Raw genomic sequence first — 12,653 nt, forward strand, 5'->3', positions numbered from 1 at the left:
TATCATTGCATATATTAATCTTAATTCATTAATTTAGTATAAAAAATATCTCTTTCCCTTTCAGAATCAATGTATTTCTGTTTCTGTACAGTTGGTGAAACATTTAACCCATATCCTTCTTGGGACTTTCATCTGTACCCTCCTAATCCCAGGAAGATGCTGTAGTTCTAGGTGCTAATGCACTGCCAGATGTATGGGGGAATGCCCTCATGCACATACTTGCCTTCTGGTCTTTGACTGCTCATTCACAAAGGTCACCACTTAGGCATTCGTTGGTCCTACCCATGTGATCCTATCCTGTGGGTCCAGCAGCATTCTGCATTGCTTTTGTTCAACATATAGACAGGTGAATCTTTGTATAGGTCTGCCAATGATCCCATTTACTTGACATAGCACATTGTCCTTCTACTTTAGGATGCTGTGCCTTCTCCAGGATATACCAGAAAGCCCTTATTTAGGATGCACAGACGCTTCCCCCAACCCCACCAGTTGCGAAGAACCTCTTTTTAGTCTGGTAAGAATCCTTGTTTTTTGAGGGTATCTGACTTTTCCTGCCTTCTGTTTTTTCCTTGTGACTTGTAACTTCTTGTACCTCTAAAACCTTTTTAAGTTTTCTTTTGGGATTACATTTTTGGAAAAATAAAACCCAGAAAGATGGAAAGAATAGTTTGCTTTCTGCTACTCCTTTCTAGAAGTGATGGACAGAAAAATTGAATGAGGGAATGGAAAAAGGGGCAGACAACAGTAAATCTCATGAATTAATATTTGAAAGTGGTATCCACATATACAAAATGTATGAAACGTACAAAATCCCTCTAGATTAGTTTTTTGTCCACACTGTGGGTTCCAACTGACTTGTGGAGTTGTGAAATCAATGTAGTTGGTCAAATTGGCATTTAAAAAATAAATAAGTAGGTCGGGCGCGGTGGCTCATGCCTGTAATCCCAGCACTTTGGCAGGCTAAGGCAAGTGGATCACAAGTTCAGGAGATTGAGACCATCCTGGCTAACACGGTGAAACCCCGTCTCTACTAAAAATACAAAAAATTAACCGGGCATGGTGGTGGGTGCCTGTAGTCCCAGCTACCCTGGAGGCTGAGGCAGGAGAATGGCGTGAACCCGGGAGGTGGAGCTGGCAGTGAGCCGAGATCATGCCACTGCACTCTAGCATGGGCGACAGAGTGAGACTCCATCTCAAAATAAAATAAAATAAAATAAAATAAATAAGTAACATAGTAAAACACAACCATAGTGATAATTATTGTTTTGTTATGGTATACAAAGGCATTTTTGATATAAAATATATCCTTTCCCCCTGAAGTGAAGAACTGAAGAAAATTAGACAAAATTTCAGAAAAATACGTTATCAAAATCTTTAGACTCAGGATGTTTTATCTCTGTGACCTTGAATAAGTTACGTAACAGTTTTGAACTTTCACAATATGGTGGAAAGTAAAATTTTGCCAGGTTTTATGTAGACTAAAAGTAATTCATACAAAGCACTTGGTATAACGCATCACACGTGGCAAACATTCAGTATGTATGCACTCATCTCATTCCACACACTCAATCAACAAGACTTACTGAATACCAACAAAAGAGTTCTCAACTTTCTTCTGTTTCACTCCACTGCTGCACTCCTGTTTTTGTATTTTGGCCACCATCCTCTCTCACCTAAATGATTTCAGTAGACTCTGAATCTCTTTAGCTGTAGTTTGCCTCCTTTCTTCAGCTGCTGTGATCAGTCTAAATTAAAAATATTATCGTATTACTCTTTTTTAATGGTGCAAAAAATACACATAAGACTGACCCTCCCACCAATTTCCAAGTGTGCCAGTACAATATTGTCCAAAACATGCACATTATTGTACAACAGGTCCCCAGAATCCCCTCTCAGCCCTGCATGATTGAAATTTTATACCTATCAAAGAACGACCCTCCCCTCTCCCTCCCACCAGCTGATTGTGTCACTCTCTTGCTTAGCATTTTGTGATAACTCTGCTTTACCCAGAAAAGCCTTAAAATAGAAGGCAGACATCTCCAGGACTGGTTATTGTTTCTCTCTCCAGCCCCATCTCTCACTTCTACCCCTCTTGCTCTTAGTGCTTCAACCACACTTAACTTCATTTAGTTACCCAAAGGTGTCCTGTTCTCTTACTGTTTCCTCTGCCTGGAGTCCTCTTTCTATGCATCCTTTTGCTCTTAGCATGGATGTCACTTTCTCTAAGAAACTTCCCTCAGCCTCTAATGTCTGTTAGATGTCTGTATAAGTTAGAAATGCTTTTGGCTACAATTAGTGAGAAAACTATGAGTGACTTAAACAAATTGGAGTTTGTTTTTCCTATACAACAAGAAGCATGGATGTAGGGATTTGCTAGTGGATCAGGATTCCAGTTATATCAGGGACTTTATGCTGGCAACTCTAGAGTGCCTTTGGCATTCCCTCATGGTCACAAGATGGTTGCAGCTTCTCTAAACATTCATTCACTCTCACAAGGGTAGTAATATAGCCAGGGGTTCCCCCTGAATACCTCGTTCTTATCAGAGGTGAAAAATGTCTTTCCAGAAGCTCGTAGAAGACTTCTGTATATATCTCATAGGCTAGAACTATATCCTATGCTTACCCTTAAGCCAGGTCCTGAGGCCACCTTCCTAAGGATCAAGACATCTGATACAAAGAAGCATGTCAGGGCTGGTTCTTGGACAGGCAACAGGTATATTTTTATATTATCTACTAGCTCTTTTCTTAGCAAACTGTGCATCTCTATCTCAGCCCTAACAAGTCACTTCCCCTTTGTTTGTCTTAGTAGCCAAACTACAAGATGATTCCCAGTGATCCCATACTTCTTGGTAGTCATACCCATACATATTTGCCTTCAATGTGTTCCAATTAGTCTGTGTTGCTGATATAGTGCGACATAAATGGTGGCACATTACTCCCAAAGCTAGGTCATAAGGACATTGTGGCATATGCTTTACTCTCTTGGGGAAGCCCTCTCTTGGGGAAGCCAGCCACCTCTTGGGGAAGCCAGCCACCATGTTGGATATTTAGGTTGCCACATGTAGCAAGAAGCTGAGGCCCCATACCAATAGCCAGCAAATAACTTACACTTCCTTCCAGCAGCCATTGGTCAATTATCTTGAACATAAATTTTCCAGTCCTAGTCAAGCCTTCAGTGGACTGCAGCTCCAGCGAAGAGCTTGACTGAAACATCATGAGACATGCTGAACCAAAATCACCCAATTAACCTACTCTTAAATTTCTGACCCATATACATAGTGAGATAATTAATGTTTGTTGTTTTAAACCCCTAAGTTTTGGGGTTATTTGTTATGCAGCAATAGGTAGCTAATACACTATCTGACTGTCCAGTAGGCTTTAAGTTTTTTGAAACAAAAAGCTTGAAACAAAGCCTTGTCATGGTGGCTCATGCCTGTAATCCCAGCATTTTGGGAAGACGAGGCAGGAAAATTGCTTGAGCTTAGTAGTCTGAGAAACATGGCAAAATCCCACTGCTACAAAAAAATACAAAAATTAGCCAAGTGTGGTGGCATGCACCTGTAATACCAGTTACTCAGGAGGCTGAGGTAGGAGGATTGCTTGACTCCAGGAGGTTGAGGCTGCAGTGAGCCATAGTCATGCTATTGTACTCCAGCCTAGGTGACAGGGTAAGAATCTGTCTCAAACAAACAAACAAACAAAAAAGCAAAACAAAACCAAAGTAATGAGCTTCAGTTACACACTAGTAAGAATGGCAGAAAAGCATTTCTTTGTTTTTAATTCATTATATATAGAGATAATTATATAATTCATTATAAAGAAGAAGCATTGTGTGGTTTCAGTGATCATTTTTATTTTAATAGAGTAATGAGTGACTTGGGGCAGGGGCCAGCATATAAAAGTGATAATATCACTTCTTTGTTTAAAATCATTAACTTGCTTCCAGTTGGAGTTAGTAATATTTTACACTTACAATTAATTAATTACTTAATGGGCAAATGAATGGTCATTAATTAGTTTATGTGAACATGGATGCATGCTGTGGATATAGCAGGAGAAAAGACATTTTCACCAGACTTTGAAAGATAAATAGGCACTAAAGGGCAATTATTAGCTAAGACGTAAAGGTAGAGAGGACAAGCTGCCCTTCACCATTGCTTGGTATTCTCTCTGTGCAGAGTGCTTTTCTGGATCATTGCTTAACTGCCATTTTGTGGTCTCAGTCAGAAGTCACCTCAGAGAAATGATCCTTGACCATTGCATTTAAATTCCTTGCTCCCAGAATTTTCCAAACAAACTTGTTTATTTCCTGTATAGCACATCTTACAATCTGCAATTATCTTACTTAGTTGTTGGCTTTTTTTTTTTTTTTTTTTTTTTGCCTTCTCTGATTAGAGTGTAGGCTCTTCCAAGACAAGCACCATTCTCTCTTATTTGTCATTCTTTCCCCAGTGCTTGGTAATAGCAGAAGCTCAGTAAACAGTTTTTAATGAATGAGTAAAAAATGACCCAGTCTTGATAACTAACTGAATAATGACTCTGATGTAGGCGAACCATAGAAGCAGAGTTAGCCATATTAGGAGAAAATTTATACTTATGTGCTAGACCAGAGCAAACAAAATAAGGAAAGGAGAGCCTACATCACTGGGAATGTTTCACTGGGCTCTAATTGAGATGCTTCTTCATTGAGTGATCCCTCCTAAGGAAAATGAGACCAGGAATTTAGGCACCTACTATTTATCAGGTGTAGTGCTAGTACTTTACCTGCATTATCTGATTTTATCCTTATAAGAACCATAGGAAGATACTTTGAATGTATTTGGATGTATCTAGAGTAACTTCCCCACTTAAATCTGAGATGGTTGGACTCTAACTTTTCTCCATAGACCAGGACACTATTGGCTAGTAACATTTTTGGCTACAAATTGCAATATATCTGAATAACTAGCTTAACCAGATGGTTGTTTAGTTTTCTCTAGGTAGGTGGTTGCAAGCAGAGTCAGAGTCTCGAAGGTACTTGGGTGGTAATTTTTATTGGTCTCGTGGTCTTAAGATGGCTACTGTAGGACCAATCATCACATCTGCATTCAAGTCAGGAAGGAAGGGATGAGAGCAGCACTCTGCCTTCTGGTCTTGCACATCTCTCCTGTTTTCATTAGGAAGTAAAAGCTTTCCCCCAAACCACCTCCTTGGCAGACTCTACTTAGATGTAATTGGAACTGGAACACATGACCATGTAAAACTGCAAGGGAAGCTGCAGAAATGAGAAATAGGGTTAATGTGGCTGGTTTTACCCTTCCAGGTTGACAGTGGTGATAAGAGAAATCTATTTGGGACTATAGTTCAGGCAAAGAGAAGAACTGATGTTCAGGTAACAGTTAAACTGTGTTGCAAAAAATCCAGAAACACAAAAAACAAAAAACACCCTCTAACTGTCCCTGTAGCTCAGTCAAATTATATATGTTACTGCAAAGTGATTTAAAATGCTCAAATATTTGAAACTTCAAAGTGAGCCATATCCATTTTCATGTGTTGACAATTAATACAACATATAAAATAGGAGATATCAAATAGGAGAGGCTGATCCCTTTCTTTTCTCCTGGCCTGCTCATTCTCCCATTTTATTGTATATTCCTCACTAGCAAATAGGTTAAAAGAAAGACAGTAACAAACACAAACACCATTATCACTTTGCCCCTTCAAATACTATTCTTGTGCTTTAGTCTTTTAAAAACTTGCCAGTCATGCTAGACATCCAGAGAACTCTCAAATCTACTGTGTTGTGGTAACTTTAGTTAGTAAAAGAAGAGGGGGAGGAAAAGAGGTAGCAGGAAAGAGGAGAGAAAAGGAGAGAGGAAAGAAAGAAAGCAAGAGGGGAAGAGAAAGAGAGAGGAAGGGGATGGGGGGATAAAAGTTGGAGCAGGTTTTGAAAAGACCAAGATATAAAAGGGGAAGAGGAAGGAAGAATGGAAGAAAAGACTGAGAAAGGCAAAAGAGTCAGAAGGAAGGATGGTACCCTGCAGTTACTCAGTGTGAACCCTGCGCTTTCAAATTCTCTATTGTGTTTAATCTGCACAGCAATCCTGCAGGGTAGATATCATTCTTCCCACAGCACAGTTGAGGAAAGCAAGCCTTGTGAGGCTCACACAGTAATTTATTTGGATGATTCAAGAATGGGACCCAGTAACAGCAGAAGCTTTAAAGTTGATTTGCCTGCCTCCAAATCCCAGGAGAAAGGACACAAGAGACACCAGAAGGTCTGATGAAAACGGATGAAGGCTTGGAGGAGTCAGGCCAGGAAAGAAAGAATAGGGAGGAATCAGACATAATAGCCCAAGTTCTGATCCAAGGGACATCTGGTGCTCTTTTGTCTTCATTAAAGCTGTGGTTATTCTTTAATGACTGCGCATACTATTCATCAGATTGATTAATTAGATTTGAGTGTACTCCTTACAAATCCCAGGAGGGTTGCCAATAAATAGAGTTCATGGCATAGAACCCAGAAGGAGGTCATCTAAAACAGAGCAGTTCTTTGACTTGGTGAGGCTGATGGATCCAAGGCAGGATTTGGTCATGAGTTCTCCATGTGCTCAGAGCCTAAGATCCCAACTAAACTTACCTAAGAGTTTCCATGGTGAGATGACTTGGAGTGAAGTGATGGCCCTGAGTGGGGGTTCCAACATGGGAAATCCTTTTCCTCTAGGCCCTCAAATTGACAAAGGAACGCAAATTTACCATTTGACATTATATCTCCATGAGGTTGTCTAAAGAAATCTTCTGTTGATGTGATCTGGTAAAATATAGGAAATGCCCAAATGAAAACTTGAAGAATGGTGGTAGAGATCCTAGGAGAGATTTGCAAATGTCATTTTAAGAAATGAAATGATGCGACACTCTTGATGATACAGATAGAAGATGATATTTTCTGGAGAATATGGATACTGATGTTGAGAAGTTATTCCAAAGAGTATCACTTCAAAAGTTTCAGGACTGTATCTCTCAATTCCTCTTATGTTTTCCTTTTTACATATATCCAAGTGTAATATATGATAAAATCTTTATTTGGTTACACTTAAAATGCTTTTAAAAATATGTATAAAGTTAAAATTCAAAGTGATAAAACATTACTTCATAGTTTAATTAGTAGAATTTTCAATTTTTTAGTAATGTATAAAATAATGGTGTCATATTCTAAGAAATATGTTGTGGTTATAACTAAGCCCTAATTTATGGAAGGAAGAAATGTGGAGACTCATACCCTTTAATTTTTTAGGTGAGGTAACAGAGAAGATAAAAGAGTTTTCCACAATCACAACACCAGCTAGAGACAAAGTTAACACTGGAACCCGTCTACTCATTGCAGGATGGGTATATTGATGTGAGTGGAGTGAACACAGTCAAGGAGTCAGATCTGGCTATGAATCCTGACTCTTCCCCTTGACAGCTCTGTGACCTTGGCCATGTCACTTAACTTCCCTCCACTTCAATGTCTTCATCTACAAACTGGGAATAATAGTATATATCACAAAATGTATCTAAGATACAAATGAGACACTGTGAAGTCCTTAGCACAGGTAAGCATTCATTCTGCAGTGGATCAGAGTGCTACTATGAAGCTCCTAAAAGTTTCTTTTTAGGCTTCATTTTTTGGGGGAAGACTAGCTTTTTTCTTCCTTCCTTCCCTCCCTCTTTTCCTTTTTTCTTTCGTCTCCCCATTCTATCCCTCCATCTGTTACTTTCTCTGTATGTCATTTGAAAAAAAATACTTTATACAGATTTTTGTTTCTTCAAAGGTAAAGCAAACTCCTACCTATAATGGAATGGGGGAGTTCAGGAGGGCAAGATGGATTTGTGTAACAATGTCAAGCTGAATCTTTGCAAGAATATTCCAGTCTGGCTGGAGAAGGATACTAGTACTAGTAAATAGAGTGTCTGTGTGTGCATGTGTGTATAAGAGAGAGAAGAGAAGAGAAGAGAAGAGAAGAGAAGAGAAGAGAAGAGAAGAGAGAGGACAGAGAACTAAGTAGAATTATGCATGCACCTAGATGTCTAATGAGTGTAAGTTGTTGCTACTATTATTGTATGGCCCTGTTGCTATTAATTACTAGAGGTACAGAAAATGAATTTCAGAAATATTAAGTGACTTGTCAAATATCTCTAACTATTTACTGGTGGATCCTAGATTTTACTTTACATAAAGGTGAAGAAGCTGCTACACGCACATATCCCTGAATCCTAACTCAAAGATAATGTAACTGCCAAGAGAGGAGAGCACCAGGCAAATCATCTCTATCCTGAACACCTGGTAGATTGCACTGATGACTATAGAACTTTAAGCTCAGGTGACATTTTGGAGCAAATTGTTGCATATTTTGTGTATTCCTGCTCACTTGTTTGTGTGTGTGTACGTGCGCACGCATGTGCAGACTTTCCTTCCCCATCACAGTTAGCTCTTGGAATGTATTTGTTCTCATGGAAATTCTAGCTAACTGGGCAACTGAGCACTTTATGGGAAATCAGGAAATGAGCCTTTGAAAATTGTTTAGCCAAATCCTCGCAGATACACAAGAGAAAAAGACTGACAGAGTTGGGGCAAACTGCAAATTAAAACTAGAACACCATACAAGCTCTAGCACTTCATTCATTAGAGTCCAACGCATTTGTTCACTGTCACCCATTAGTCACTAAAAGACTGAATGAGTCCTGTATACACCACAGGTTACTATCACCTTAGAAAGCAATTAAGCCAAATATCCACATAAAAACTGAAGTTGGTTAAGTGTTTTAAAGTGCACAGAGCTCTTCAGTATTCTTTTTGTTCTTTATTCATTCATTTATTCACCATTCATTTCACTATTCAAACATGACAAACAAACCAGTTAGAACTATCACTACAACTAACAGTACTTTCTGAAGAAGGAGACGCCCGAACAGTGCGGGACTCTTGTTCTACTGGGTACTCTGTCCATTTGAATGTTTAAGTTTAGGGGTTAGATAATTGAAGGAGCTCTGTATAAGTTTGCGGCTCCAGGGGTTTTGGAGATCAGAGTAAAGACTAAAATAATTGGGGACTAAAATGGTTTCTAGGCAAGTGAGCCTTTTGTCTTCATTAGATTTCCACAAATACACAAAATACTCAATATGGGTAAACTTGAAGAAATTCGTCAGAGTTTAATTTTTGCACCTAAATCTGTTACATATAATAGACATGATACACATGGATCCTATGGCTGAGGGTCAGAGGGACTACAGGTGTATAAGCCTCTGGGAATTAATTGAGAGTAAGGGAGAGGTACTATTTCTTATGTCTGTTCATAAACATTATTTTGTTCTGGAAACATCATATGATTTAGCTTTCCCCTTCTCTGAAATTTGGCATGGCCCTGTTTCTTTCAAGGACAATGAAATATGAACAGAAGCATCATGTGTTACCTCCTGGAGAAGCTGTGTGAGCCTGTGTTCAGCTGTCCATCTTCCCTTGCCACTGCGGCAATGTCTGAGGAATCAGGTATCAAAAAGGAGTCTCTGTCTTCTTGAGTCCCTGAGAACGACAAAGAGCAGATTCCCCCGCAAATCTTGGTTAAACAGGTTACATGAGTAAGAAATAATTCTCATTTATATCAAGCCATTGAGATTTGTTATTATGAAATGACCGGTCTTATCTTGACTAACACTGGAAATTTGAACTTCACAGTGGGTGCCAGTATGTCCACATCTTCAGCATCGAGGGACTCCAGTTGACATGAGGATTGCTCAGTAAACATTCTTGGCCCCCTACTTGTTCCAGGTTATGTTGGAGTCTGGCGGGAAAATATGTGTCTGTTCTTAAGGGATGTATAATAGACAGGGTGAGACAAACCATAGTGGCTACACACTGAGCACATTGTCCATGGTGCTCAGTGTGTTGCTGGACTACAGGCAAAGGGCGTAGTCACCACACTGGAAATATCAGGGTAGTTCCAATCAGGAAGTATTGCTTGAGCTAGTTTATACTCAAGTGAAAGTGAGATAAGGCAAGAAGAAGGTAGAGGGTATTTCAATTACAGGGAACACCAGTGAGAGGCACAGACTCACTGCGCTTCACTTCAGCTGCTTGACACAGATACAACATGTCTTTGCACTCCTTTAAGTGAGTTGAGATTTTCCTCTCATTTCTTAGGCTATGCCCTTGATGCATTTACTGAACCATTCATGCCTTTCAAGTACCTGTGCTGTATGCAAAACCTATGGCAGTAAATAAAACAAACAACAGTCTCACTTTCATGGAGCTTACATTCTAAAGGAAAAAGACAGGGGGAAACATATAAAGTAAAGAGGAAAATCTTGACTCATTGGAGGGACTGCAAAGACATGTTGTATTTGTGTCAAACAGCTGAAGTGACATTAGAGAGGTAGTCATGCCTCCTGGGTGGCTGTGCTAGGGAGTTTGAATTTCATTTGGCATATTATGGGATGGCACTGAAGGACTTTTGTTGTATGGAATCCTTACAGCCATCCTGTGAGGCAAGTGTTATTCCCTAATATACAGGAGTACACAGAGGTTCAAAGAGGGCAAATGAACTGTGTTGACTCCATACAAGTATTAAGCAGTCAGTGGAGACCTGAATATCGTTTTCTAACTTTTCAATTTCTCATCTCCTTTTTTCTCTTTCTTGGGACACTCTGGCCATGACGACCTATATTCCTCCTACCACTCTTCAAGGTCTCGTATTAGGACTTTAGTGCTTGCCCTTGCCTGTGACTTTTCACTGGGTTCCAAGATCTTCCACAGACCACCTTTATTGTGTCATATGATCTCCCTAAAATGACCTCTCTGGAAGCACCCTAGCTGAAGTGCCTCCTCCCCGCAATTCTCCCCCGTTATCCTGTTATCCTTGTTTCCAACTGTGTCTTTTTCTTCATAAAGCTTATTGCTTTCTGAAAGTTTTCTTTGTTACACATTTATGTGTTTCGCCCTGTCTTTCTCCTTTAGAACATATGCTCCATGAAAGCTAGGTGGTTGTTTGTTTTATTTATCTCCATAGCCTTTGCACCCAGCATAGGAAAGGAATGAATGGTCTGATAAGTGCATCAAGGGCATAGCCTAAGAAAACAGCCTTATACATGATGCCAAAGGTTACGGTGAAGCTGGTATGAACCAAGAAAGAGATTTGCAGATGATTTTATCTGTATTGGGGCCTTTTCAATTCCTATATGTCACACAACTTTAGTATTGAAAAGTTCAAGCTAAGAAGTTCCCTTTCAAAAACAAAAGCAAAACAAGGAAAATAAATCCCCCAAAACAATCATGGAAGATTATGTGTTCAGCAAAGATCCTTCTTTGAATCTATCAAATATCTGCTGAGCACTGAATACACACCAAACAACCCCGAGGATGCAAAGATAAATAACGCCATCTCTCTCTCTGCTCACGTTACCTAAAGCTTGTATCATTTTTTGCCATTATTTAATTTTCTTGACTTTCAATGATAATCCAAGTAACATTTTATATTGGGGAAAACGCACAGTTTCTGAGGAAAGTATTCTAAATCAAGTGAGTGATTTGTGGTAATAAATCAAAGATAACATTCTAGAATTTTCAAGTTATGCAGCCTCATTTATAATTTCAGCTCATTTGTTTGGCTTATAAATGGAAAACTGGATCACAGATCTTAAGTGACATGCCTAAGGCCAAGTGTAAGATTGAGAAATTTAGTTTTTTCTGTTTTAGAGGTTTTCCTAGGCAGAAAATTAAGAATTTAAACAAGAAAGAAATTGGAAGAGATGTCTTCCAGGCAAAGAAATATATAATCACTTTTAAGGGACTGATGACATTTGTAATGAATCATGATTTCCACTTGATAATTGCTCTACCAAACAAAAGCCACCAGTTGAATTCTGTTGAACTCTTTATTATCTGACAAGAGCTGTGGAATATGAATGAGCTTTATTTCTACTAATCTGCTTCCGAGGTGTTACTTGGATGCAATTGTACCTTAATTATTTCAACCTACATATCTAATGTTCTATTGACTCATGTTCAGTTTTAAATTTAAAAGCTCAGTTTTGTGCTCGATAAGTAAAATTTCCACATACTTGGACAAGGGTTCGGGAGACAGAGCTGTGTTCTACTGCATCACAGACAAGACCACTTGAAGCACCAGGGCATATTGATTTGAATCTTATTACAATCCCTTCAGAATGCCAGCACATCTGCTGTGCTAATACTAAATTTGCAAGTATCTCATGCACATAGACTCTTGCCTTTCTGTTCACTGAGGGTGAAGAATGTTCCTCTAAGCCAGCGTTTTCCAGACAGTGGTTGGGAGTGGGTGGCGAGGAGGCCTTTGTCTTTTTATCTTGAGTAGATGATATTGATGAATCCCATTGACTGTTGACTTCACTGACTCTTAGGCATTTTTTGGTGAAGAGTGGGGACTGACGGCTGAGGCCAAGTGAGGCCACTGCAGGCAATGACCAGAATAAGCAGCATCTGGCTATTCTTATTTGACTGTGAATTGTGAAGCATAGCTAGGGGAGCTTCAGTCATGAAGCACTATTCTGCCCTTTGTGGACAACATGCCTGCAGAGTTTAGGAAGTTTATGTCCCAGATGCCCTGGGAACATGGCCTATAGCCTAGGTTGCCAGAGTGGTGGAAAAGCTGGAAGGCAGC

The sequence above is a fragment of the Trachypithecus francoisi genome, unplaced genomic scaffold (genome assembly GCF_009764315.1).
Source record: "Trachypithecus francoisi isolate TF-2019V2 unplaced genomic scaffold, Tfra_2.0 Lachesis_group7, whole genome shotgun sequence".
In the NCBI taxonomy this organism is placed as follows: domain Eukaryota; kingdom Metazoa; phylum Chordata; class Mammalia; order Primates; family Cercopithecidae; genus Trachypithecus; species Trachypithecus francoisi.